The following is a 26,042-nucleotide window of genomic DNA, read 5'->3' as shown; positions in this document are numbered from 1 at the left end:
CACAGGATTCTCGAGGGTTTCTGTGGGGAGTTGGGCCCCTTTGTGAGGTCAGATACTGGCATTGGATGAGAAGACAGTTGGTGTTCCAACACATTCCAAAGGTGATCGGTAGGGATGAGGTCAGGTGATCGGTAGGGATGAGGTCAGGTGATCGGTAGGGATGAGGTCAGGTGATCAGTAAGGATGAGGTCAGGTGATCAGTAAGGATGAGGTCAGGTGATCGGTAGGGATGAGGTCAGGTGATCAGTAGGGATGAGGTCAGGTGATCAGTAAGGATGAGGTCAGGTGATCAGTAGGGATGAGGTCGGGTGATCAGTAGGGATGAGGTCAGGTGATCGGTAGGGATGAGGTCAGGTGATCAGTAAGGATGAGGTCAGGTAATCGGTAGGGATGAGGTCAGGTAATCGGTAGGGATGAGGTCAGGTGATCAGTAAGGATGAGGTCAGGTGATCAGTAAGGATGAGGTCAGGTGATCAGTAGGGATGAAGTCGGGTGATCGGTAGGGTTGAGGTCAGGTGATCAGTAGGGATGAGGTCAGGTGATCAGTAAGGATGAGGTCAGGTGTTCCCGTTTGGTGGCGGTGTTCCCGCTTGGCGGTGGTGTTCCCGTTTGTGTGGCGGTGTTCCCGTTTGGCGGTGGTGTTCCCTTTTGTGTGGCAGTGTTCCCGTTTGGCGGTGATGTTCCCGTTTTGTGGTGTTGCCGTTTGGCGGTGGTGTTCCCGTTTGGCGGTGGTGTTCCCTTTTGTGTGGCGGTGTTCCCGTTTGGCGGTGATGTTCCCGTTTTGTGGTGTTGCCGTTTGGCGGTGGTGTTCCCATTTGGCGGCGGTGTTCCCGTTTGGCGGCGGTGTTCCTGTTTGGTTGTGGTGTTCCCGTTTGGTGGTGGTGTTCCCGTTTGGTTGTGGTGTTGCCGTTTGTGTGGCGGTGTTCCCGTTTGGCGGTGGTGTTCCCGTTTGGCGGCGGTGTTCCCGTTTGGCGGCGGTGTTCCCGCTCGGTGTCGTTGTTCCCATTTGGCGGCGGTGTTCCCGTTTGGCGGCGGTGGAATGTCGTTCCTTTTCCATGTGATGATTTTCTGTGGCGGAAGAATTACACTGAAAGGGAACATTGGAGGTTATTTAGTAAACCGCTGGGAGATCCTCTTATTATGTGATAAAAGGATTACGGAAGTGAACACGGAATGTTTTACCGGTGGGATTTATATTATTACCGCACTAAGTGGCGGCCTTGTTACGCCGCTGTCCATTAGCACCTCTTCCCGCGCGGCGTGTGATGCTTCTTATTTACCGCTCGGCCGATACGAGACGGGCCATTAAGGAGGAGAAGGCCGTCCTTCCCGTAGTCCGGATTCTTTCCATGATATGACGTATTCTCAGAGTTCAGGATGAATTACAGACCGGGGGGGGGGGGGGATCGCTATTGTTGTCTGCAGCCTTGGAGCTGTTTAGCGGGGGAGGTGTCCCGGATGGCGGTGTTTGTTTGTCGTTATCCTCGGCAGGCGCGGTTCCTCGCCGGCACCCACCTTCTCCCCATTAATTAATCAGACTCCTTTGTATCTATAAATTATTCAGCACCGCTGTCTGTGAAGACGCCGCAGAACAGCCGATAAAGGAAACATTCTGTAGAGCGCTATGGAAGCGTCCGCAGCACATAGTTGGGAGACTGGTAATTGGATGCGGTGACACCGAATCAATGGGGATCCGATCAGCCATTAGAGACATTGTTGTCTTGGCTCCCATTGTACGGCGATGTGATGTACCGGACCGCGCTGTCATCACCATGGAATGGACTTTATAGCGTCTAAATCATTCTGATTAGGAGAGAAGGAGCTTGGCGTCTGTTCCAGGCAGAGATTGGAGGGGCGCCGGGGAGGATTGGGGTGTAAGGAGGTGATGGGGGAGGATTGGGGTGTGAGGAGATGATGGGGGAGGATTGGGGTGTGAGGAGGTGATGGGGAGGATTGGGGTGTGAGGAGGTGATGGGGGAGGATTGGGGTGTGAGGAGATGATGGGGAGGATTGGGGTGTGAGGAGATGATGGGGGAGAATTGGGGTGTAAGGAGATGATGGGGAGGATTGGGGTGTGAGGAGATGATGGGGGAGGATTGGGGTGTAAGGAGGTGATGGGGAGGATTGGGGTGTGAGGAGATGATGGGGGAGGATTGGGGTGTGAGGAGATGATGGGGAGGATTGGGGTGTGAGGAGGTGATGGGGGAGGATTGGGGTGTGAGGAGATGATGGGGGAGGATTGGGGTGTGAGGAGATGATGGGGGAGGATTGGGGTGTGAGGAGATGGTGGGGGAGGATTGGGGTGTGAGGAGGTGATGGGGGAGGATTGGGGTGTGAGGAGGTGATGGGGGAGGATTGGGGTGTAAGGAGATGATGGGGAGGATTGGGGTGTGAGGAGATGATGGGGGAGGATTGGGGTGTGAGGAGGTGATGGGGGAGGATTGGGGTGTGAGGAGATGGTGGGGGAGGATTGGGGTGTGAGGAGGTGATGGGGGAGGATTGGGGTGTGAGGAGGTGATGGGGGAGGATTGGGGTGTGAGGAGATGATGGGGGAGGATTGGGGTGTGAGGAGATGATGGGGGAGGATTGGGGTGTGAGGAGATGATGGGGGAGGATTGGGGTGTGAGGAGGTGATGGGGGAGGATTGGGGTGTGAGGAGGTGATGGGGAGGATTGGGGTGTGAGGAGGTGATGGGGGAGGATTGGGGTGTGAGGAGATGATGGGGGAGGATTGGGGTGTGAGGAGATGATGGGGGAGGATTGGGGTGTGAGGAGATGATGGGGGAGGATTGGGGTGTGAGGAGATGATGGGAGAGGATTGGGGTGTGAGGAGGTGATGGGGGAGGATTGGGGTGTGAGGAGATGATGGGGAGGATTGGGGTGTGAGGAGATGATGGGGAGGATTGGGGTGTGAGGAGGTGATGGGGGAGGATTGGGGTGTGAGGAGGTGATGGGGGAGGATTGGGGTGTGAGGAGATGATGGGGGAGGATTGGGGTGTGAGGAGATGATGGGAGAGGATTGGGGTGTGAGGAGGTGATGGGGGAGGATTGGGGTGTGAGGAGATGATGGGGAGGATTGGGGTGTGAGGAGATGATGGGGGAGGATTGGGGTGTGAGGAGGTGATGGGGGAGGATTGGGGTGTGAGGAGGTGATGGGGGAGGATTGGGGTGTGAGGAGATGATGGGGAGGATTGGGGTGTGAGGAGATGATGGGGGAGGATTGGGGTGTGAGGAGATGATGGGGGAGATTTGGGGTGTGAGGAGACGATGGGGGAGAATTGGGGTGTGAGGAGATGATGGGGGGAGGATTAGGGTGTGAGGAGATGATGGGGAGGATTGGGGTGTGAGGAGATGATGGGGGAGGATTGGGGTGTGAGGAGATGATGGGGGAGGATTGGGGTGTGAGGAGATGATGGGGAGGATTGGGGTGGGAGGAGATGATGGGGGAGGATTGGGGTGTGAGGAGATGATGGGGGAGGATTGGGGTGTGAGGAGATGATGGGGGAGGATTGGGGTGTGAGGAGATGATGGGGGAGGATTGGGGTGTGAGGAGGTGATGGGGAGGATTGGGGTGTGAGGAGGTGATGGGGGAGGATTGGGGTGTGAGGAGATGATGGGGGAGGATTGGGGTGTGAGGAGATGATGGGGGAGGATTGGGGTGTGAGGAGATGATGGGGGAGGATTGGGGTGTGAGGAGATGATGGGAGAGGATTGGGGTGTGAGGAGATGATGGGAGAGTATTGGGGTGTGAGGAGGTGATGGGGGAGGATTGGGGTGTGAGGAGATGATGGGGAGGATTGGGGTGTGAGGAGATGATGGGAGAGTATTGGGGTGTGAGGAGGTGATGGGGGAGGATTGGGGTGTGAGGAGATGATGGGGGGAGGATTAGGGTGTGAGGAGATGATGGGGAGGATTGGGGTGTGAGGAGGTGATGGGGGAGGATTGGGGTGTGAGGAGATGATGGGGGAGGATTGGGGTGTGAGGAGGTGATGGGGGAGGATTGGGGTGTGAGGAGGTGATGGGAGAGGATTGGGGTGTGAGGAGATGATGGGGGAGGATTGGGGTGTGAGGAGATGATGGGGGAGGATTGGGGTGTGAGGAGATGATGGGGGAGGATTGGGGTGTGAGGAGGTGATGGGGGAGGATTGGGGTGTGAGGAGGTGATGGGAGAGGATTGGGGTGTGAGGAGGTGATGGGGGAGGATTGGGGTGTGAGGAGATGATGGGGGAGGATTGGGGTGTGAGGAGATGATGGGGAGGATTGGGGTGTGAGGAGATGATGGGGGAGGATTGGGGTGTGAGGAGGTGATGGGGGAGGATTGGGGTGTGAGGAGGTGATGGGGGAGGATTGGGGTGTGAGGAGGTGATGGGGGAGGATTGGGGTGTGAGGAGGTGATGGGGGAGGATTGGGGTGTGAGGAGATGATGGGGAGGATTGGGGTGTGAGGAGATGATGGGGGAGGATTGGGGTGTGAGGAGTATTTCAAAGCGCCGCCCATTCATTTCATCTCTGGTGACCTCCATGCCCAAGAGGGTGAAGGCCGTGCTGTAAAATAATGGCGGCCACACAAAATATTGACACTTTGGGCCCAATTTGGAGATTTTCACTTGGGGGGTGTCCTGACTTTTGTTGCCAGCGGTTTAGACATTAATGGCTGTGTGTTGAGTTATTTGTTATACAAGCTGTACACCCCCCCCCCTGTGTACACTCCCCCCACTCCCCCCCCCCTCTGTACACTCACTACACAACATTGTAGATACACAGGGCCAGATTCACAAAGGACTTACGACGGCGTATCTCCACGTACGCCGTCGTAAGCCTGAATATGCGCCGTTGTATCTTTGCGACTGATTCATAGAATCAGATACGCCTCACTGTTGCCAAGATACGACTGAGGTAAGTCTCCTACGCCGTCGTATCTTAGGTGCATATTTACGCTGGCCGCTAGGGGCGCTTCCGTATATTTCCGCGTTGAATATGCAAATGAGCTAGATACGCCAATTCACGAACGTACTTGCGCCCGGCGTATTAATATACGCTGTTTACGTAAGGCGTCGGTCCGGCGTAACTTTACCCCTCATAAAGCATGGGGTAAGTCATGTTAAGGTATGGATGTCGTATTTTACGTTGTTTGCGTAAGTCGTCCGTGAATGGGGATGGGCGTAGGTTACTGTAACAGGAGTGACTTTTGGGCATGGGGTGGCAAGTGAATCATAATTCATGTATTACATGAGATGGGACATTAATAATAATCCATATTGCAGGAGATTGAGAGATTGCAAGTTGTTGGTTAATTATGACCCAACCAGTCAATAGTGACTCCTTCTATGATTAGCCCTGACTAGTGACATGCTAATTGAGTCAGGGCCTGGAAGACATTCCATTGTCCTTGTGTAGAGGTGTTAACCCGGATCTGCTCCCAGAACTCTAATTATGCATGCTAAATACTGTTTATGTGTGATAACACTGTCTAAAGCCTAGTGATGCTCAGAGGTGTGAATAGGTGTCAAGCTGTATGCGGAGACGGAACGTCTGCCTAGGGAACTCAGTGTGTGATGGGGTTTTGTTTGTTATGCTGTTAATGAAGGAATGTGCAGTGATTAGACATGATAATTATAGGCCGGAGCCGACCTGTCTAGAATGGTTAGTAATTAGCCTAATGCCGCGTACAGACGAGCAAACATGTACGATGAAACCGATCCGCCGGACCGTTTTCAGCGTACATGTCTGCCCGGGGATTTCTGTATGATGGCTGTACTCACCATCATACAGAAATCCGCGCGTAAACAATACGCGGGGCGTGGCCGCGACGATGACGCGGCGACGTGGGCGGCCCTGCCAGTTCAATGCTTCCACGCATGCGTCAAAGTCATTCGACGCATGCGAGGGATGGCGGCCGCTCGGACATGTACGGTAGGTCTGTACAGACGACCGAACATGTCCGAGCGGCAGGATTCCAGCAGGCTGTTTCTAAACAAGTTTGGAAATATTTGCCCGCTGGGAAAAGGCCCGGCGGGCAAATGTACGCTGGAATCCTGTCCGCTCGGGCCTACACACGACCGACCATGTCTGCTGAAACTGGCCCGCGGACAAATATCTGCAGACATGTTCGGTCGTCTGTACGGGGCCTTAGTGTGTGGGTGGGGAGTTGATTTTCCTGTAATGCCTTGTACTGTATATAAGACTGAAAGAAACCATTAAAGTTGATCATTACATTTGAAACCAGAAGCACGGAGCTGTGGGTCTCGTGTCTGGGGGGGAATTCTTATGGATCGGGTCCTGTTGGTTGGAGTGTCGATAAGCTGTCTTGGATGCGATGGAATGCGTAAATAGGATACGCTACACACCGCACAAAGATGCGCCCAGATACGTGAATCTGGCCCAAAGTGTCATTTCTTCAGTGTTGTCACATGAAAAGATACAAGAAATGTGACTGAGGGGTGTACTTACTTTTGTCAGATACTGTCTGTGTGTGTATATATCGTGCTATATATTTTACAAAAAAAATTGGGTTATATATATATTGTGTTTTTTGTATTAGAATTTAAAAAAAAAGTGTATTTTTTTCCCCAAAATTTTGTTTGAAAAACCACTGCGCAAATCCCGTGTAACAAAAAAAATTGTATCACCCACCAATTTATTCTCTAGGGCCTCTGCCTAAAAAAAAATGTATAATGTTTGGGGGTCTAATTCATGTTTAGCTTTTAGCTTGGGGGGGAATTTATTCCTCTTGATTCATTTATTGGGGGTCATTTTCCGGTTTGGCGCAGCTGCATTTTCCGGTTTGGCGCTCCTTCCACAAGTCTGTATTTCGGTATTTCTGTCGGCTTTGTGCCGTTTTTGTGGCTTGCGGTGATAAAACGCGGCGTATCGCTGATTAAACTGACTGCTGTTTGTACGCCGTTCTTTTTCCAGGCGGAGGGACAGTAAAGAGGATTTTACCGCGGTTGGCATGCCTGGACTTGGCGGCGATAACATCTACTATAATACCGCGGCATGATTCGCTTGTTATGTTCTTCGGAGGATCCGAGGAGCCGACAAATTGCCGCAGTTTGTTTATTTTTTCCTCCTTTGCTGCGGAGCAGACGGAGAACGGCCAGAGAACGATCGTTAAACTCCTCGCCATCCATCTACTGCGGCGGCCAGCGCTGTGTACGAGAACGTGCCGCCTGCCCACACTCACATCTTAAAGGCACGGTACACCCAAACAGGAGGACTTTATACCTGACTCAGGTGTGACCATCGTAGACGTCCCCGAGGGGAAGATTCCGGCTTGGCTGCTCCTCATTTTGGGACGTCCTACTCCGAAACATCCGGGGGGATCCGGGGACCAGGAGAAGAGTCCAAAACCCGAGAGAACCAAACGGCACCGGCGCTAAAAACTTTATTCTATTGGACATTTTGCATTACAAAGAGCGCTCCTCCAGACCTGCTCCTCCCTCTCCAAGTCTTTTACCCCAGGGAGGGAGGGGCTTCATCATGGAGGGAGGGGAATCATCATGAAGGGAGGGGAATCATCATGGAGGGAGGAGAATCATCATAGAGGGAGGGGCTTCATCATGGAGGGAGGAGGGGCTTTGTTGTGGAGGGAGGGGCTTCATCATGGAGGGAGGGGCTTCATCATGGAGGGAGGGGAATCATCATGGAGGGAGGGGCTTCATCATGGAGGGAGGAGAATCATCATGGAGGGAGGGGCTTCATCATGGAGGGAGGGGAATGATCGTGGAGGGAGGGGCTTCATCATGGAGGGAGGAGAATCATCATGGAGGGAGGGGCTTCATCACAGAGGGAGGGGAATCATCATGGAACGAGGGAGTGGCTTCATCATGGAGGGAGGGAAATCATCATGGAGGGAGGGGAATGATCGTGGAGGGAGGGGCTTCATCATGGAGGGAGGGGAATGATCGTGGAGGGAGGGGCTTCATCGTGAAGGGAGGGGCTTCATTATGGAGGGAGGGGAATCATTATGGAGTCCTTCTCAGGGTGAAACACATTGGAGGAGGAGTCTGTTGGACGATTGTGTTAGTAATGCACAGTTCCCTATTGAATAAAGTTTATTGAAAAAAAAAAAAACATATATATATTTGGCAGTGGTGTCTTTAGTTCTTGGTTTGGGTACTTTGGATGAGGGGGGTTCCCTGTGGCCTTGGGGCCCGTGGCTGGGGAGGGGATTGTAAGTCCCCCTTGAGTGGCCCCGATTATTACGGCACCTTAAAGTCCAAAATCAAGTGAAGATCATCCTAAGCCCCCCTGATGATAGTGAAGATCATCCTAAGCCCCCCTGATGATAGTGAAGATCATCCTAAGCCCCCCTGATGATGGTGAAGATCATCCTGAGCCCCCCTGATGATGGTGAAGATCATCCTAAGCCCCCCTGATGATGGTGAAGGTCATCCTAAGCCCCCCTGATGATGGTGAAGGTCATCCTAAGCCCCCCTGATGATGGTGAAGATCATCCTAAGCCCCCCTGGTGATAGTGAAGATCATCCTAAGCCCCCCTGATGATGGTGAAGATCATCCTAAGCCCCCCTGATGATGGTGAAGATCATCCTAAGCCCCCTGATGATGGTGAAGATCATCCTAAGCCCCCTGATGATGGTGAAGATCATCCTAAGCCCCCCTGATGATGGTGAAGATCATCCTAAGCCCCCCTGGTGATAGTGAAGATCATCCTAAGCCCCCCTGATGATGGTGAAGATAATCCTAAGCCCCCCTGATGATGGTGAAGATCATCCTAAGCCCCCCTGATGATGGTGAAGGTCATCCTAAGCCCCCCTGATGATGGTGAAGATCATCCTAAGCCCCCCTGGTGATAGTGAAGATCATCCTAAGCCCCCCTGATGATGGTGAAGATCATCCTAAGCCCCCTGATGATGGTGAAGATCATCCTAAGCCCCCCTGATGATGGTGAAGATCATCCTAAGCCCCCCTGGTGATAGTGAAGATCATCCTAAGCCCCCCTGATGATGGTGAAGATAATCCTAATCCCCCCTGATGATGGTGAAGATCATCCTAAGCCCCCCTGATGATGGTGAAGGTCATCCTAAGCCCCCCTGATGATGGTGAAGATCATCCTAAGCCCCCCTGGTGATAGTGAAGATCATCCTAAGCCCCCCTGATGATGGTGAAGATCATCCTAAGCCCCCTGATGATGGTGAAGATCATCCTAAGCCCCCCTGGTGATAGTGAAGATCATCCTAAGCCCCCCTGATGATGGTGAAGATCATCCTAAGCCCCCCTGATGATGGTGAAGATCATCCTAAGCCCCCCTGATGATGGTGAAGATCATCCTAAGCCCCCCTGATGATGGTGAAGATCATCCTAAGCCCTCCTGATGATGGTGATGATCATCCTAAGCCCCCCTGATGATGGTGAAGATCATCCTAAGCCCTCCTGATGATGGTGAAGATCATCCTAAGCCCCCCTGATGATGGTGAAGATCATCCTAAGCCCCCCGGATGATAGTGAAGATCATTCTAAGCCCCCCCGGATGATGGTGAAGATCATCCTAAGCCCCCCTGATGATAGTGAAGATCATCCTAAGCCCCCCTGATGATGGTGAAGATCATCCTAAGCCCCCTGATGATGGTGAAGATTATCCTAAGCCCCCTGATGATAGTGAAGATCATCCTAAGCCCCCCTGATGATGGTGAAGATCATCCTAAGCCCCCCTGATGATGGTGAAGATTATCCTAAGCCCCCCTGATGATGGTGAAGATCATCCTAAGCCCCTGATGATGGTGAAGATCATCCTAAGCCCCCCTGATGATGGTGAAGATCATCCTAAGCCCCCCTGATGATGGTGAAGATTATCCTAAGCCCCCCTGATGATGGTGAAGATCATCCTAAGCCCCCCTGATGATGGTGAAGATCATCCTAAGCCCCTGATGATGGTGAAGATCATCCTAAGCCCCCCTGATGATGGTGAAGATCGTCCTAAGCCCCCCTGATGATGGTGAAGATCATCCTAAGCCCCCCTGATGATGGTGAAGATCATCCTAAGCCCCCCTGATGATGGTGAAGATCATCCTAAGCCCCCCTGATGATGGTAAAGATCATCCTAAGCCCCCCGGATAATGGTGAAGATCATCCTAAGCCCCCCGGATGATGGTGAAGATCATCCTAAGCCCCCCTGATGATGGTGAAGATCATCCTAAGCCCCCCTGATGATGGTGAAGATCATCCTAAGCCCCCCTGATGATAATGAAGATCATCCTGAGCCCCCCTGATGATGGTGAAGATCATCCTAAGCCCCCCTGATGATGGTGAAGATCATCCTAAGCCCCCCTGATGATGGTGAAGATCATCCTAAGCCCCCCTGATGATGGTAAAGGTCATCCTAAGCCCCCCTGATGATGGTGAAGATCATCCTAAGCCCCCTGATGATGGTGAAGATCATCCTAAGCCCCCCTGATGATAGTGAAGATCATCCTAAGCCCCCCTGATGATAGTGAAGATCATCCTAAGCCCCCCTGATGATGGTGAAGATCATCCTAAGCCCCCCGGATGATGGTGAAGATCATCCTAAGCCCCCCTGATGATGGTGAAGATCATCCTAAGCCCCCCTGATGATGGTGAAGATCATCCTAAGCCCCCCTGATGATGGTGAAGATCATCCTAAGCCCCCCTGATGATGGTGAAGGTCATCCACGGACTGACCCCTGACATAGAACTGGACTCCTCCCCCACCTCCGGTCCGGGTTTTACTGTCTGATGATTCGGGGTGAGTCCCGGGCGCATTGAATGATCTGTAATACATTTCTGGTTACATTGTAATTATTTTTTTATGTAAATAATATTTGACATTTTCGATGATTTTTTCCTCGCCGTTTCTCATCCCCGCCGGTCTCCCGGTAGTTAATATTCAGAACGCGGCCGAGCGACATAACGGCGTGTTTGCACATTTGCTGTAATAATCCTTTAATGTGAATATGAAGTTCGAGTTAATTAAGAGCTTTGAAAAGAAAGTGCCCCGAGCTGCTCCGCCCCCTTCCTCTAATCACGCGGTGCGCAGCAGGAAGCGTCCCCGCCGGGGGAATGTTCGGGGGTGGGGGGGGCTTTTCTTTGCAACGCTCTGACATCACACGGATGACCGGTACCGGGGCCCCCTATCTCTCCATTCATTACTCACCCGGGGGGGGGGGGGTCTATCAGTGTGTCCAGAGCTGGCATTATAAAGAGAAGCTGCCCGGGGGCCCCGAAGAGGAGGGGCCCCTTCTATACAAAATAATATATAATACAAAAAATTGTTCTTTTATTAAATGTATCTTGAGAAGTAATATTTTCATCATCTGTAAAAGTTTTTTCTCTCGGCTTTTATTAGACGCGTGCGATTCGCTTCGTTACGAATTAAAATTCAGACACATTTTTGTTTTTGTGAAATTCTGATAAATCCGATTCTCCGAATTACAAAAGTTCTGAATTTTAACGATTCCGAAATAATGGAAAAAAACTTGGACGAAATTCGAATTTAATTGAGGCCCCATGCACACGAGACGCAGATGCAAACTCATCTAAACACACGTTTTCAAACGCAAAAATCGGCGTTTAAAATGCCCGTTTTTGCCGCGAATTTTGCAGCGTTTTACCGCGTTTGCGTTTAAAAGCGTTTGGTTAAGAAACATCATAAGACCCTCCCTAAGCTCAAAAAACAGTATTATTTAACCATTTCAGCCATTTTGTGAGACCAGAGTGAGTAGAAGCTGAGAGAGCCGCAGTGTGCGTGTATTTAGCGTGTCACTTGCCACGTCACCTGCCACAAGTTGTGTATTGTCCACTTGCCACGCCACTTGCCACGCCACCTGCCACAAGTTGTGTATTGTCTACAATGCAATGCAAGCAATTACATTTTTTTGTTTTTTATGGTTTTTCATCATTTGCCATCATTTTTGAGATTTCTAATGTTAAAAAATAGGTCACCTTTAAAAACGCCTATAAACGAAATCGCGGCAAAACGCCGGTACCGCCTTTTGGCGCGTTTAGCAACGTTTTGCGTCTGAACCCATTTATTTGCTTCTGAAAAAACGAGCATAAACGCAACTGCCGAAAAACGCAGAAAAACGTGACTGTGTGCACGGACACGTAGGATAACATTGAATGTGTTCAGGGGCAGTTGAAAAAGCGTCCAAATGCCTCTGAAGGCGCGTTTACCAGCGTCTCGTGTGCATGGGGCCTCAGGCTGCATTCACACCTGAGCGTTTTGTCGCCTGAAGCGCGAAAAGGGGGAAAGGGGAAAAAATACATTATACCCTATGGAGACGGTTCACATCTCCACTCCAAAACGCCTGACGCCGAACGCCTGAAGCTCAAACAAGTTCCAGACCGGAACGCGAATTGGGCGGTCTGGGCGTTTTTGAGCGTTTGTATTTCCCATAGAAAGTAATGGAAACGCTCGATTCAAGCGACTAGCGCGACAACGAGCGTTTGCTACCGGCGTTTTGTCGCTTTAATCAATAGAACATTTCACCCGGGCAGAAGATAAATCAAATCTACCAACAAGTGATGAAAGAGATGATCATTTTTCCTATTGGCTAAAATAAAAAACGTCGAAGTACAAAAACATCGGACGACGCTGTATGCAAACGCGCAAATACGCATGAATACGCGTGACAAAATGCCGAAAAAGAACGCCGGAAAAAACGACTGACGCTCAGGTGTGAATGCAGCCTGAGGCGCGGTCCTGCAGGGGAGGGGGGACTGCGCACGCTCCCACCTGCGGTGTCAGATGATGATGAATCAGGCGCGGTCCTGCGGGGGAGGGGGAGGGGGGACTGCGCACGCTCCCACCTGCGGTGTCAGATGATGATGAATCAGGCGCGGTCCTGCGGGGGAGGGGGAGGGGGGACTGCGCACGCTCCCACCTGCGGTGCCAGATGTGCGGAGATGAGAGCCGGGTCTATAATTAGACATATGATTTATAAAGTGGCCGCCTGTCATCGGCGCTCCTAATTGCGGCGCGGCGCGGTAGGAGTTCCGTTCCCATCAGATTACGGCGACTCGGGGGATTTCCGTGGAGCGCGGTACGGCGCGGCCTCATTAATATGCAAATGATTGTTTTTGTTGCACGGCGGAGTGATTCTTAATCGGAACGCAGAGAATTTGTGATTTCGGGAAAGACGGCAAATTAATTTTTTGGTTTTCTGCTCCACAAAATTAATAAAACGTTTTGGGATAACGCAATTCCTCCGTGCGAATCCCTGAAGGTAATGATCGGCGCGGGACGTTCCGCCACCGTTGATGTGCTGACGCTGGCTCATTAGACAGCTGCGCCATTTCGCTGCATGCCAAAGACGCCTATGGAGATGCCAGCGGGGGGGGGGGAGGGGGACAGGTGGCACGGCTGTTTGGCGGAAAGTCAAGTGTGGCCTGCGGGTGTGCAGAGCTGAGATCCTTGGGGGAGGGGGAGTCCCGGGAAACTATGGGGGGTGATTGGATATTGCCGGGGGGCCCGGAGGGCTGAGATCCTTGGGGGAGGGGGGAGTCCCGGGAAACTATGGGGGGTGATTGGATATTGCCGGGGGGCCCGGAAGGCTGAGATCCTTGGGGGAGGGGGGAGTCCCAGGAAACTATGAGGGGTGATTGGATATTGCCGGGGCCCCCGGAGAGCTGAGATCCTTGGGGGAGGGGGGAGTCCCAGGAAACTATGGGGGGTGATTGGATATTGCCGGGGCCCCCGGAGGGCTGAGATCCTTGGGGGAGGGGGGAGTCCCGGGAAACTATGGGGGGTGATTGGATATTGCCGGGGCCCCCGGAGGGCTGAGATCCTTGGGGGAGGGGGAGTCCCAGGAAACTATGGGGGGTGATTGGATATTGCCGGGGCCCCCGGAGAGCTGAGATCCTTGGGGGAGGGGGGAGTCCCAGGAAACTATGGGGGGTGATTGGATATTGCCGGGGCCCCCGGAGGGCTGAGATCCTTGGGGGAGGGGGAGTCCCAGGAAACTATGGGGGGTGATTGGATATTGCCGGGGCCCCCGGAGAGCTGAGATCCTTGGGGGAGGGGGGAGTCCCGGGAAACTATGGGGGGTGATTGGATATTGCCGGGGCCCCCGGAGGGCTGAGATCCTTGGGGGAGGGGGAGTCCCGGGAAACTATGGGGGGTGATTGGATACTGCCGGGGCCCCCGGAGAGCTGAGATCCTTGGGGGAGGGGGGAGTCCCAGGAAACTATGAGGGGTGATTGGATACTGCCGGGGGGCCCCCGGAGGGCTGAGATCTGAAATTGGGTCAACTATCTCTAAACTGCGGGAAGAATGGTGAAGCCGCCCCTGGAGGTGCCCGGGAGGGGGGAGGGGGGGTTTATATGGCATAGAACTTGGCCACCTGACTTATGATGACGTCACACTTAGACCCGCCCCCTTCTACTCGCTGTCATATCTGTGACAGGCAGCCTCACCGACCAATAGCGGGGCGGGTCAGAGCTGAATTTGGTGATTTTGGGGAACGGAGGAGGTGCGATGCGTAACTTGGACCTCCTTGTGGTGAAGTGGATCCGGCATGTTGGGGGCATGCGCAGTACTGTGTCCTCTTCCAGGTATTTATTATCTCTCACAGAGATCACAGGACCCCCCCTGACGACGTCTTCATCTGCCTTCCTCTCTAGAAGAACGGCACCTTGTGACTTGCTACAATGTTACAGTGTAAAGTCTGATCACTGGGGGGAGGGGTGGGTTGAGGAAATCTCGGTTTCTACCAGCGTACCCGTCATAGATAGCGGGCCCACCCCTTTTCCTTCTCTATTAAAACTTTGCCCGTTTCTTCAAAGGCTTTTCCACAACTTCCCCGGGAACCAATCAGCATTCTGCTAAGAACGTGAGGGCTCCGGCGGGCAGTCAGGGGGGGGAGGGGGAGGGGGAGATTGGCACCTGCTGGCATGAAGAGAGCTGGAGAGCCACCTGAAGCCCTCAATGAAGCCGACATTTCATTCCACGCAGAGCCTAACGATCTCATCAGATGCGAGGCCAGACTCCTTAAAGAGGGTCAAAGGCGAGAACGTCTATGGAGGACGCCCGGCATCAGTTATCTCTGACATCTGGAATGATACCCGATCATTACGTGGCGTCACGCGGGGGCCTCCATTCACACGATCGGCAGCTGCCTATGTTTAGAGACATCCCCTTTACCAATACAAATATTTACACACCGCAAGCAGATGCAGATTTTTATTGGTCCCTCGGGAGGGGAAACTACAAATGAGTTATGGAATTTGGCAAACGACAATAGAGCAGCGACGTCGGGGGTGAGAGAACAACGTCGGGGGTGAGAGAACGACGTCGGGGGTGAGAGAACGACGTCGGGGGTGAGAGAACGACGTCGGGGGTGAGAGAACAACGTCGGGGGTGAAAGAACAACTTCGGGGGGTGAGAGAAACGACGTCGGGGGTGAGAGAGACAACGTCGGGGGTGAGATCCGCGTTGGGGGTGAGAGAACGACATTGGGGGTGAGGGAACGACGTTGGGGGTGAAGGAACGACGTTGGGGGTGAAGGAACGACGTTGGGGGTGAGGGAACGACGTTGGGGGTGAGGGAACGACGTTGGGGGTGAAGGAACGACGTTGGGGGTGAAGGAACGACGTTGGGGGTGAAGGAACGACGTCGGGGGTGAGAGAGACAACTTTGGGGGTGAGAGAACGACATTGGGGGTGAGGGAACGACGTTGGGGGTGAAGGAACGACGTTGGGGGTGAAGGAACGACGTTGGGGGTGAGGGAACGACGTTGGGGGTGAGGGAACGACGTTGGGGGTGAGGGAACGACGTTGGGGGTGAAGGAACGACGTCGGGGGTGAGAGAACGACGTTGGGGGTGAAGGAACGACGTCGGGGGTGAGAGAACGACGTCGGGGGTGAGAGAACGACGTTGGGGGTGAAGGAACGACGTTGGGGGTGAAGGAACGACGTTGGGGGTGAAGGAACGACGTTGGGGGTGAAGGAACGACGTCGGGGGTGAGAGAGACAACGTCGGGGGTGAGAGAACGACATTGGGGGTGAGGGAACGACGTTGGGGGTGAGACAACGACATCAGCGGTGAGAGAACAACGTTGGGGGTGAAAGAACAACTTCGGGGGTGAGGGAACGACGTTGGGGGTGAGGGAACGACGTTGGGGGTGAGGGAACGACGTTGGGGGTGAGGGAACGACGTTGGGGATGAAGGAACGACATCGGGGGTGAGAGAACAACGTCGGGGGTGAAAGAACAACTTCGGGGGGTGAGAGAACGACGTCGGGGGTGAGAGAGACAACGTCGGGGGTGAAAGAACAACTTCGGAGGTGAGAGAACAACGTCGGGGGTGAGAGAACGACATCGGGGGTGAGAGGATGACGTTGGGGGTGAGAGAACGACGTTGGGGGTGAGAGAACGACGTCGGGGGGTGAGAGAACGACGTCGGGGGTGAGAGAACGACGTCGGGGGTGAGAGAACGACGTCGGGGGTGAGAGAACGACATCGGGGGTGAGAGAACAACGTCGGGGGTGAGAGAGACAATGTCGGGGGTGAGAGAACGACATCGGGGGTGAGAGGATGACGTTGGGGGTGAGAGAACAACGTCGGGGGTGAGAGAACGACATCGGGGGTGAGAGGATGACGTTGGGGGTGAGAGAACGACGTTGGGGGTGAGAGAACGACGTCGGGGGGTGAGAGAACGACGTCGGGGGTGAGAGAACGACGTCGGGGGTGAGAGAACGACGTCGGGGGTGAGAGAACGACATCGGGGGTGAGAGAACAACGTCGGGGGTGAGAGAGACAATGTCGGGGGTGAGAGAACGACATCGGGGGTGAGAGGATGACGTTGGGGGTGAGAGAACAACGTCGGGGGTGAGGGAACGATGTCGGTGGTGAGAGAACAACGTTGGGGGTGAGAGAACGACGTCGGGGGGTGAAAGAACAACGTTGGGGGTGAGAGAACGACGTCGGGGGTGAGAGAACAACGTCGGGGGTGAGGGAACGATGTCGGGGGTGAGAGAACAACGTTGGGGGTGAGAGAACGACGTCGGGGGGTGAAAGAACAACGTCGGGGGTGAGAGAACGATGTCGGGGGTGAGAGAACGACGTCGGGGGTGAGAGAGACAACGTCGGGGGTGAAAGAACAACTTCGGGGGTGAGAGAACGACGTCGGGGGTGAGAGAATGACATCAGCGGTGAGAGAACGACGTCGGGGGTGAGAGAACGACATCGGGGGTGAGAGAACAACGTCGGGGGTGAGAGAACGACGTCGGGGGTGAGAGAGACAACGTCGGGGGTGAAAGAACAACTTCGGGGGTGAGAGAACGACGTCGGGGGTGAGAGAACGACATCGGGGGTGAGAGGATGACGTTGGGGGTGAGAGAACGACGTCGGGGGTGAGAGAACGACATCGGGGGTGAGAGAACGACGTTGGGGGTGAGAGAACGACGTCGGGGGTGAAAGAACAACTTTGGGGGTGAGAGAAACGATGTCAGCGGTGAGAGAACAACGTTGGGGGTGAGGGAACGACGTCGGGGGTGAGAGAACGACATCGGGGGTGAGAGAACGACGTTGGGGGTGAGAGAACGACGTCGGGGGTGAGAGAACGACGTCGGGGGTGAGAGAACGACGTCGGGGGTGAGAGAACAACGTCGGGGGTGAGAGAACAACTTCGGGGGGTGAGAGAACGACGTCGGGGGTGAGAGAACGACGTCGGGGGTGAGAGAACAACGTCGGGGGTGAGAGAAACGATGTCGGGGGTGAGAGAACAACGTTGGGGGTGAGGGAAAGACGTCGGGGGTGAGAGAACAATGTTGGGGGTGAGGGAAAGACGTCGGGGGGAGGGCGACTGTGCAGTTCAGGGGCGTGTCTGATTGGATACAAATCAAATAGAATTGGACGGTTTATGAAGTGTAATGTACGCAAAAATACCATCAATGGTCCCCCATCCCCCACACCCAATCCCCATCCCATCCCCCACACCCAACCTCCATCCCATCCCCCACACCCAACCCCATCCCATCCCCCACACCCAACCTCCATCCCCATCCCATCCCCAACACCCAATTCCCATACCATCCCCCCCACCCCCGGGCTGTATATAGGGGGGGGGATAAGTCTGGAGATGGATATGGAGACGGCGGGCGGCGGCCCTCTAACGCGCGGCGGTTGATATTTGGGTTTGCTGAACTTTTGCGCCGCTCTATTAATTTTCTGCCTTTGTTGTTCATTTTGTTTGTTTTGCTGAAATGAGGAAGAGAAAAAAAACTCGCCGTTTATATTTAGAAGCAGAAAGTCGCCCGACCTGAACATCGGCGCCGTCACCGGCTTGGTGGAGGTCCAACGGAACCGGTGAACTATGAATATCATCGAAGAAGAACAGCTCCTTCCCCTCCCCCCACTGCCCGCCGCTGACTCAGAACCCAGCCGAGCGCCCTGCACCCTCCCCCCACTGCCCGCCGCCTGCCGCGGACTCAGAACCCAGCAGAGCGCCCTGCACCCTCCCCCCCCCACTGCCCACCCTGGACTCAGAACCCAGCAGAGCGCCCTGCACCCTCCCCCCACTGCCCACCCTGGACTCAGAACCCAGCCGAGCGCCCTGCACCCTCCCCCCACTGCCCGCCGCCTGCCGCGGACTCAGAACCCAGCAGAGCGCCCTGCACCCTCCCCCCACTGCCCACCGTGGACTCAGAACCCAGCAGAGCGCCCTGCACCCTCCCCCCACTGCCCACCCTGGACTCAGAACCCAGCAGAGCGCCCTGCACCCTCCCCCCACTGCCCACCCTGGACTCAGAACCCAGCAGAGCGCCCTGCACCCTCCCCCCACCGCCCGCCGCCCGCCGCTGACTCAGAACCCAGCAGAGCGCCCTGCACCCTCCCCCCACTGCCCGCCGCGGCTTCTTCTAAACGACTTTTCCTGATTAAAGTAAATCGGAACCCAGAAATGTGTCTAATATCTGATAGCCGGGCGGAGGAATAAAATGAGTCCTGATAAGTAGCGGCGTGCCTAGGCACTGCGGATATTTATCTACTTCCTGCGCCTAGGCACTGCGGATATTTATCTACTTCCTGCGCCTAGGGACTGTGGATATTTATCTACTTCCTGCGCCTAGGGACTGCGGATATTTATCTACTTCCTGTGCCTGGGCAGGCTCTTCTCAGGAAGGGGGCAGGCTCTTCTTCCCAGGCCGGGGGCAAGCTCTTCTTCTCAGGCCGGGGGCGGGATCTTCGCAGGAAGGGGGCGGGCTCTTTACTTCTCAGGCCGGGGCAAGCTCTTCTTCTCAGGCCGGGGCAAGCTCTTCTTCTCAGGCCGGGGGCGGGATCTTCTCAGGAAGGGGGCGGGCTCTTTACTTCTCAGGCCGGGGCAAGCTCTTCTTCTCAGGCCGGGGGCGGGATCTTCTCAGGAAGGGGGCGGGCTCTTTACTTCTCAGGCCGGGGCAAGCTCTTCTTCTCAGGCCGGGGCAAGCTCTTCTTCTCAGGCCGGGGGCGGGATCTTCTCAGGAAGGGGGCGGGCTCTTTACTTCTCAGGCCGGGGCAAGCTCTTCTTCTCAGGCCGGGGGCGGGATCTTCTCAGGAAGGGGGCAGATCTCTTTACTTCTCAGGCCAGGAGCGGGCTTTTCTTCTCAGCTCGGGGGCGGGCTTTCAAAACATGAACTTTAAAGCGGAGGTTCACCCAAAAAGTTAATTTTTTACCTTAGATTGAGGCTCGTTTTGTGAAGGGGAATCGGGTGTTTTTTTTTAAATCGAAGCAGTACTTACCGTTTTAGAGAGCGATCTTCTCCGCCGCTTCCGGGTATGTGCTGCGGGACTGGGCGTTCCTATTTGATGGACAGGCTTCCGACCGTCGCATCCATCGCGTCACGATTTTCCGAAAGTAGCCGAACGTCGGTGCGCAGGCGCCGTATAGAGCCACACCAACGTTCGGCTTCTTTCGGAAAATCGTGACGCTATGTATGCGACCGTCGGAAGCCTGTCCATCAAATAGGAACGCCCAGTCCCGCAGCCCATACCCGGAAGCGGCGGAGAAGATCGCTCTCTAAAACGGTAAGTACAGCTTCCATTTTAAAAAAAACACCCGATTCCCCTTCACAAAACGAGCCTCAATCTAAGGGTAAAACATTTTTTGGGTGAACTCCCGCTTTAAGGACCCTCCTGGATTCTCATTTGATGATTGGTTGGGCTGGAAAGAGTTCCCGCCATGGAGGTCCGGGTTCAGGCACTTCCTGTTCTGGGTGACAACACTCTGTCCTTGTCTCCCAACTCTTCCTCTGTGTTGTCACCTTGTCACGTGGGCTAAAAGTGGCCAATCAGCACACATCACACAGACATGACTCTCTGGTGTCACCATCAGGAATCCCGCCCCCGAGGAACGCCGTACCGCCATCACTGGACATGAAGTGGCTGCAAAGAGGTTGCAGGAGATCTTCAGCGCTGATGAAGAAAAAGACAATCATTTATCATTCCAGAAACAGCGGCGTGCCATTAATAAAGGTGGGGGAGGGAAGTTCTAATAATCTTGTGACCGGTTCTCTTTAAGATTCTCCTGATTGTTTAACATCCGCCGCTGAACGCCGCACCCCTCCCCCTCCGCGGGATTTAATTGGCTTCATTAAACATTAGTGGTGCTGTGACAGGCGGAATGTTCATCATCACAATAAGAAGCTGAGATCCTGGCAGAACGCGTCGCCGACTTCCTCCTCCGTTCTCTGACAACCTCCGGCCTCTGTGATTGGAGGATGAGACGCCAGTTTTTGATGATGAAAAGTCGTTTATATCCCCCTCTTCAGTCTTGCACAGGTGTACAGCTCCCCCCCCCCTTCAGTCTTGCACAGGTGTACGGCTCCTCCTCTTCAGTCTTGCACAGGTGTACCGGCTCCTCCCCTTCAGTCTTGCACAGGTGTATGGCTCCTCCCCTTCAGTCTTGCACAGGTGTTCTGGCTCCTCCTCTTCAGTCTTGCACAGGTGTATGGCTCCTCCCCCTTCAGTCTTGCACATGTCTACTGGCTCCTCCCCTTCAGTGTTGCACAGGTGTACCGGCTCCTCCCCTTCAGTCTTGCACAGGTGTATGGCTCCTCCCCTTCAGCTTTGCACAGGTGTTTACCGGCTCCTCCCCTTCAGTCTTGCACAGGTGTACCGGCTGCTCCCCCTTCAGTCTTGCACAGGTGTACCGGCTCCTTCCCTTCAGTCTTGCACAGGTGTATGGCTCCTCCCCTTCAGTCTTGCACAGGTGTTCTGGCTCCTCCTCTTCAGTCTTGCACAGGTGTATGGCTCCTCCCCCTTCAGTCTTGCACATGTCTACTGGCTCCTCCCCTTCAGTGTTGCACAGGTGTACCGGCTTCTCCCCTTCAGTCTTGCACAGGTGTATGGCTCCTCCCCTTCAGCTTTGCACAGGTGTTTACCGGCTCCTCCCCTTCAGTCTTGCACAGGTGTATGGCTCCTCCCCTTCAGTCTTGCACAGTTGTACCGGCTCCTCCCCTTCAGTCTTGCACAGGTGTATGGCTCCTCCCCTTCAGTCTTGCACAGTTGTACCGGCTCCTCCCCTTCTGTCTTGTACCGGTGTACCGGCTCCTCCCTTTCAGTCTTGCACAGGTGCACCGGCTCCTCCCCTTCAGTCGTGCACAGGTGTACCGGCTCCTCCCCTTCAGTCTTGCACAGGTGTACAGACTCCTCCCCTTCAGTCTAGCACAGGTGTACAGACTCCTCCCCTTCAGTCTAGCACAGGTGTATGGCTCCTCCCCTTCAGTCTTGCACAGGTGTATCGGCTCCCCTCCTGGACTGGAATGTCTTCCTCTGATATCACCGCACACTGTGAGCTTCTCACCACGTACATTGAAAGCTGCAGCGAGTCAAAGCTCCGCCCCATTTCCTGGCTGGAGGACGTCCAATGAATGAGAGGGGCGGGGCCAGGGACAGTCAGGTGGAAGAGGAACGTTCAAGATGATGCTGGAAGTCCTTCAGCCAGGAAAAGGGGCGGGGCTCTATCTGACTTGCTGCAGATTCTAATGCACATGGTGAGAAGCTCACAGTGTGCGGTGATATCAGAGGAAGACATTTCAGTCATGGGGGAGGAGCCTATACACCTGTGCAAGACTAAAGGGGAGGAGCCAGAACACCTGTGCAAGACTAAAGGGGAGAGGGGGAGGATATAAGACTGAAATGGGGGTCCGCGGGATGAGGGGATAGAACTCTATCTATAAAGTGGGGAGGATATAAGACTGAGGGGGGGGGAGGGTCTGGGGGATGAGGGGGGTCCGGGGGATGAGGGGGTCTGGGGGATGAGGGGGGGTCTGGGGGATGAGGGGGGGGGTGGGCGGGATAAGGGGGATAAAACTCTATCTATGAAGGGGGGCGGATATAAGACTGAGGGGGGGGTCAGGGTGATGAGGGGGTCCGGGGGATGAGGGGGGATGAGGGGAGTCCGGGGGATGAGGGGGTGTGGGCAGGATAAGGGGGATAAAACTCTATCTATGAAGGGGGGAGGATATAAGACTGAGGGGGGGTCCGGGGGATGAGGGGGGATGAGGGGAGTCTGGGGGATGAGAGGGGTCCGGGGGATGAGGGGGGTGTGGGCAGGATAAAACTCTATCTATGAAGGGGGGCGGAGGTCAGATTTTAGCAGAGAGATGAAACGCGTAGCACAGACCCCTTTCCATTGTTGTGTGTGAAGCTGAGATTTGGGGGGGAGGGGGGTGTGAGCGGGATGAGGGGGGGTCTGGGGGATGAGCGGGGGTCCGGGTGATGAGGGCGGTGTGGGGGGGATGAGGGGGATAAAACTCTATCTATGAAGGGGGGCGGAGGTCAGATTTTAGCAGAGAGATGAAACGCGTAGCACAGACCCCTTTCCATTGTTGTGTGTGAAGCTGAGATTTGGGGGGGAGGGGGGTGTGAGCGGGATGAGGGGGGGTCTGGGGGATGAGGGGGGGTCCGGGGGATGAGGGGGGTGTGGGGGGGTCCGGGGGATAGAACTCTATCTATGAAAGGGGGCGGAGGTCAGATTTTAGCAGAGAGATGAAACGCGTAGCACAGACCCCTTTCCATTGTTGTGTGTGAAGCTGAGATTTGGGGGGGAGGGGGGTGTGAGCGGGATGAGGGGGGGTCTGGGGGATGAGGGGGGGTCCGGGGGATGAGGGGGGTGTGGGGGGGGTCCGGGGGATAGAACTCTATCTATGAAAGGGGGCGGAGGTCAGATTTTAGCAGAGAGATGAAACGCGTAGCACAGACCCCTTTCCATTGTTGTGTGTGAAGCTGAGATTTGGGGGGGAGGGGGGTGTGAGCGGGATGAGGGGGGGTCTGGGGGATAAGGGGGGCGATGAGGGGGGTGTGGGGGGGTCCGGGGGATAGAACTCTATCTATGAAGGGGGGCGGAGGTCAGATTTTAGCAGAGAGATGAAACGCGTAGCACAGACCCCTCTCCATTGTTGTGTGTGAAGCTGAGATTTGGGGGGGGAGGGGGTGCAGGCGGGTGTCCTCTGTAGAAGTCCGCGTTGCTCCGGGGGGGGTTGGGTTGTACCCCCGTCCTCCGGCGCCATATTCAGCATATAAAGTGCTTCTGCGGCTCGGAGTCTCACAACGGCGTGGCTGCTCCCTTCTGCAGGAATCCGGCAGTTTCCATGGTAACCGTCGGCTCGGATTGTAATACATAAAGAGACAGAAGAATGGAAGCTGCGAGTCATTCCACTAATTCAGGACAAGAGTGGACTCTGTCCAAGGTGCCGGGGTGAGGGCCGAGGTCGGCCCATGTGTGGCCCTCAGACAGATGTGCCACCAGAGATGTTTGATCCCGCAATCCATCATTCGATGATTGCCGACCTTCCTCCTCCGATTATTCCTGAGCTACTGAGATCTCCTCTATTGGAGGAACTTCTCTTCAGATTACAATCCTGACCACACTGTGCACTACCATGGGGGGCCAGGAACAGGAGCGTTTTCTGTGGAGGAGAGGGGACATCACATTACTGGAGGGGATGGGAGGAGACATCACATTGCTGGAGGAGAGGGGTGGGGAGGAGAGGAGACATCACATTGCTGGAGGGGAGGGGTGGGAAGGAGAGGGGACATCACATTGCTGGAGGGGAGGGGTGGGGAGGAGAGGGGACATCACATTGCTGGAGGGGAGGGGACATCACATTGCTGGAGGGGAGGGGTGGGGAGGAGAGGAGACATCACATTGCTGGAGGGGAGGGGTGGGGAGGAGAGGGGACATCACATTGCTGGAGGGGAGGGGTGTGGAGGGGACATCACATTGCTGGAGAGGAGGAGAGGGGACATCACATTGCTGGAGGGGAGGGGTGTGGAGGGGACATCACATTGCTGGAGGGGAGGAAAGGGGACATCACATTGCTGGAGGGGAGGGGTGGGGAGGAGAGGGGACATCACATTGCTGGAGGGGAGGGGACATCACATTGCGGGAGGGGAGGAAAGGGGACATCACATTGCTGGAGGAGAGGGGAAATCACATTGCTGGAGGGGAGGGGTGGGGAGGAGAGGGGAGGGCAGCGAAGCTGATAATAGAAGTGGGCGGAGGCAGAAGGCGGGCCTCACCTGGCTGCAGTTTGGTGATTGGCGGGTGAAATCCAGGAGGGTTTCCGCGGTGACGGCCTCCGTATCTCTGATTCTAGGCGGGGGCGGGGTGGAGATTCTCGGAATACTTCCCGATGTTTTTCTCTTTGTTGGGTTCGATGATCCGGCTGTAGATGGAACGGTTGCGGGTTCTAGTTATTGATCGGTTATTGGTAATGATCGGCCTCCATCGCCTCATTGCGGAGGTCAGAGGACGAAGCAGAGATCTATAATGAACTCTAACCCAATCAGAGTCCCCCTTTCCCAGATCAGTCAGAACAATAAAAGACGGCAGCTGATTGGCTGCTTCGCTTTGCACATTTAGCCGGCGGACTCCCGTAGGGACGTCACCTCCCCCGCCGGCCATCGGCACGGCTTGTCCTCTCGCATGACTTCCCCGTGTGCCGGTCGCAGCCCGCGGTCCTCTCCTCGCACGATGATGTATGACCGTCATCTCGCTCTCTGATCATTCATCCATCATGACATCCCGCTAAATATGGCAATTACATAAATGGGCCCCGGGCCCTTCCCGCAGCCTCCCCACCCCCGCCCTCCCACAGAAACTGCCAGCAAGAAATACAACAATTTACGATATTCCACTCAGCCAATCATTGTGTCCGCTACAGCGCACATCCCCCACATTAATCCTTTCTGATCCGCACAACGAGATCATTACACCGGATCGCCCCGAGATTTCCAGAGATCACCCCGAAAATTCCAGAGATCACCCCGAGATTTACAGAGATCGCCCCGAGATTTACAGAGATCACCCCGAGATTTACAGAGATCACCCTGAGATTTCCAGAGATCACCCTGAGATTTCCAGAGATCACCCCAAGATTTCCAGAGATCACCCCGATAATTTCAGAGATCACCCCGATAATTCCAGAGATCACCCCGATAATTCCAGAGATCGCCCCGATAATTTCAGAGATCACCCCGAGAATTCCAGAGAGCACCCCGATAATTCCTGAGATCACCCCGATAATTCCAGAGATCACCCCGATAATTCCAGAGATCGCCCCGATAATACCAGAGATCACCCCGAGATTTACAGAGATCACCCCGAGATTTACAGAGATCGCCCCGAGATTTACAGAGATCGCCCCGATAATACCAGAGATCACCCCGAGATTTACAGAGATCACCCCGAGATTTACAGAGATCACCCCGAGATTTCCAGAGAGCACCCCGATAATTCCTGAGATCACCCCGATAATTCCAGAGATCACCCCGAGATTTCCAGAGATCGCCCCGAGAATTCCAGAGATCACCCCGAGATTTCCAGAGATCGCCCCGAGAATTCCAGAGATCACCCCGAGATTTCCAGAGATCACCCCAAGATTTCCAGAGATCACCCCGAGATTTCCAGAGATCACCCCGAGAATATGAGAGATTACCCCGAGATTTCCAGAGATCACCCCGAGATTTCCAGAGATCACCCCGAGATTTCCAGAGATCACCCCGAGAATATGAGAGATTACCCCGAGATTTCCAGAGATCACCCCGAGATTTCCAGAAATCACCCCGAGAATTCCAGAGATCGCCCCAAGAT

The 26,042-nt window shown here is 54.7% G+C and overlaps 1 protein-coding gene across 1 annotated transcript in view; it reads left to right on the top strand.

Moving 5' to 3' along the window:
• Positions 1 to 26,042, top strand: part of GRM7 (glutamate metabotropic receptor 7) — a 353,299-nt gene that overhangs the window by 265,864 nt on the left and 61,393 nt on the right. The gene's annotated exons all lie outside the window — the stretch shown is intronic.

Source organism: Rana temporaria, chromosome 7 (assembly GCF_905171775.1).
Source record: "Rana temporaria chromosome 7, aRanTem1.1, whole genome shotgun sequence".
NCBI lineage: Eukaryota > Metazoa > Chordata > Amphibia > Anura > Ranidae > Rana > Rana temporaria.
This window is presented reverse-complemented; position numbering and strand designations above follow the sequence as displayed.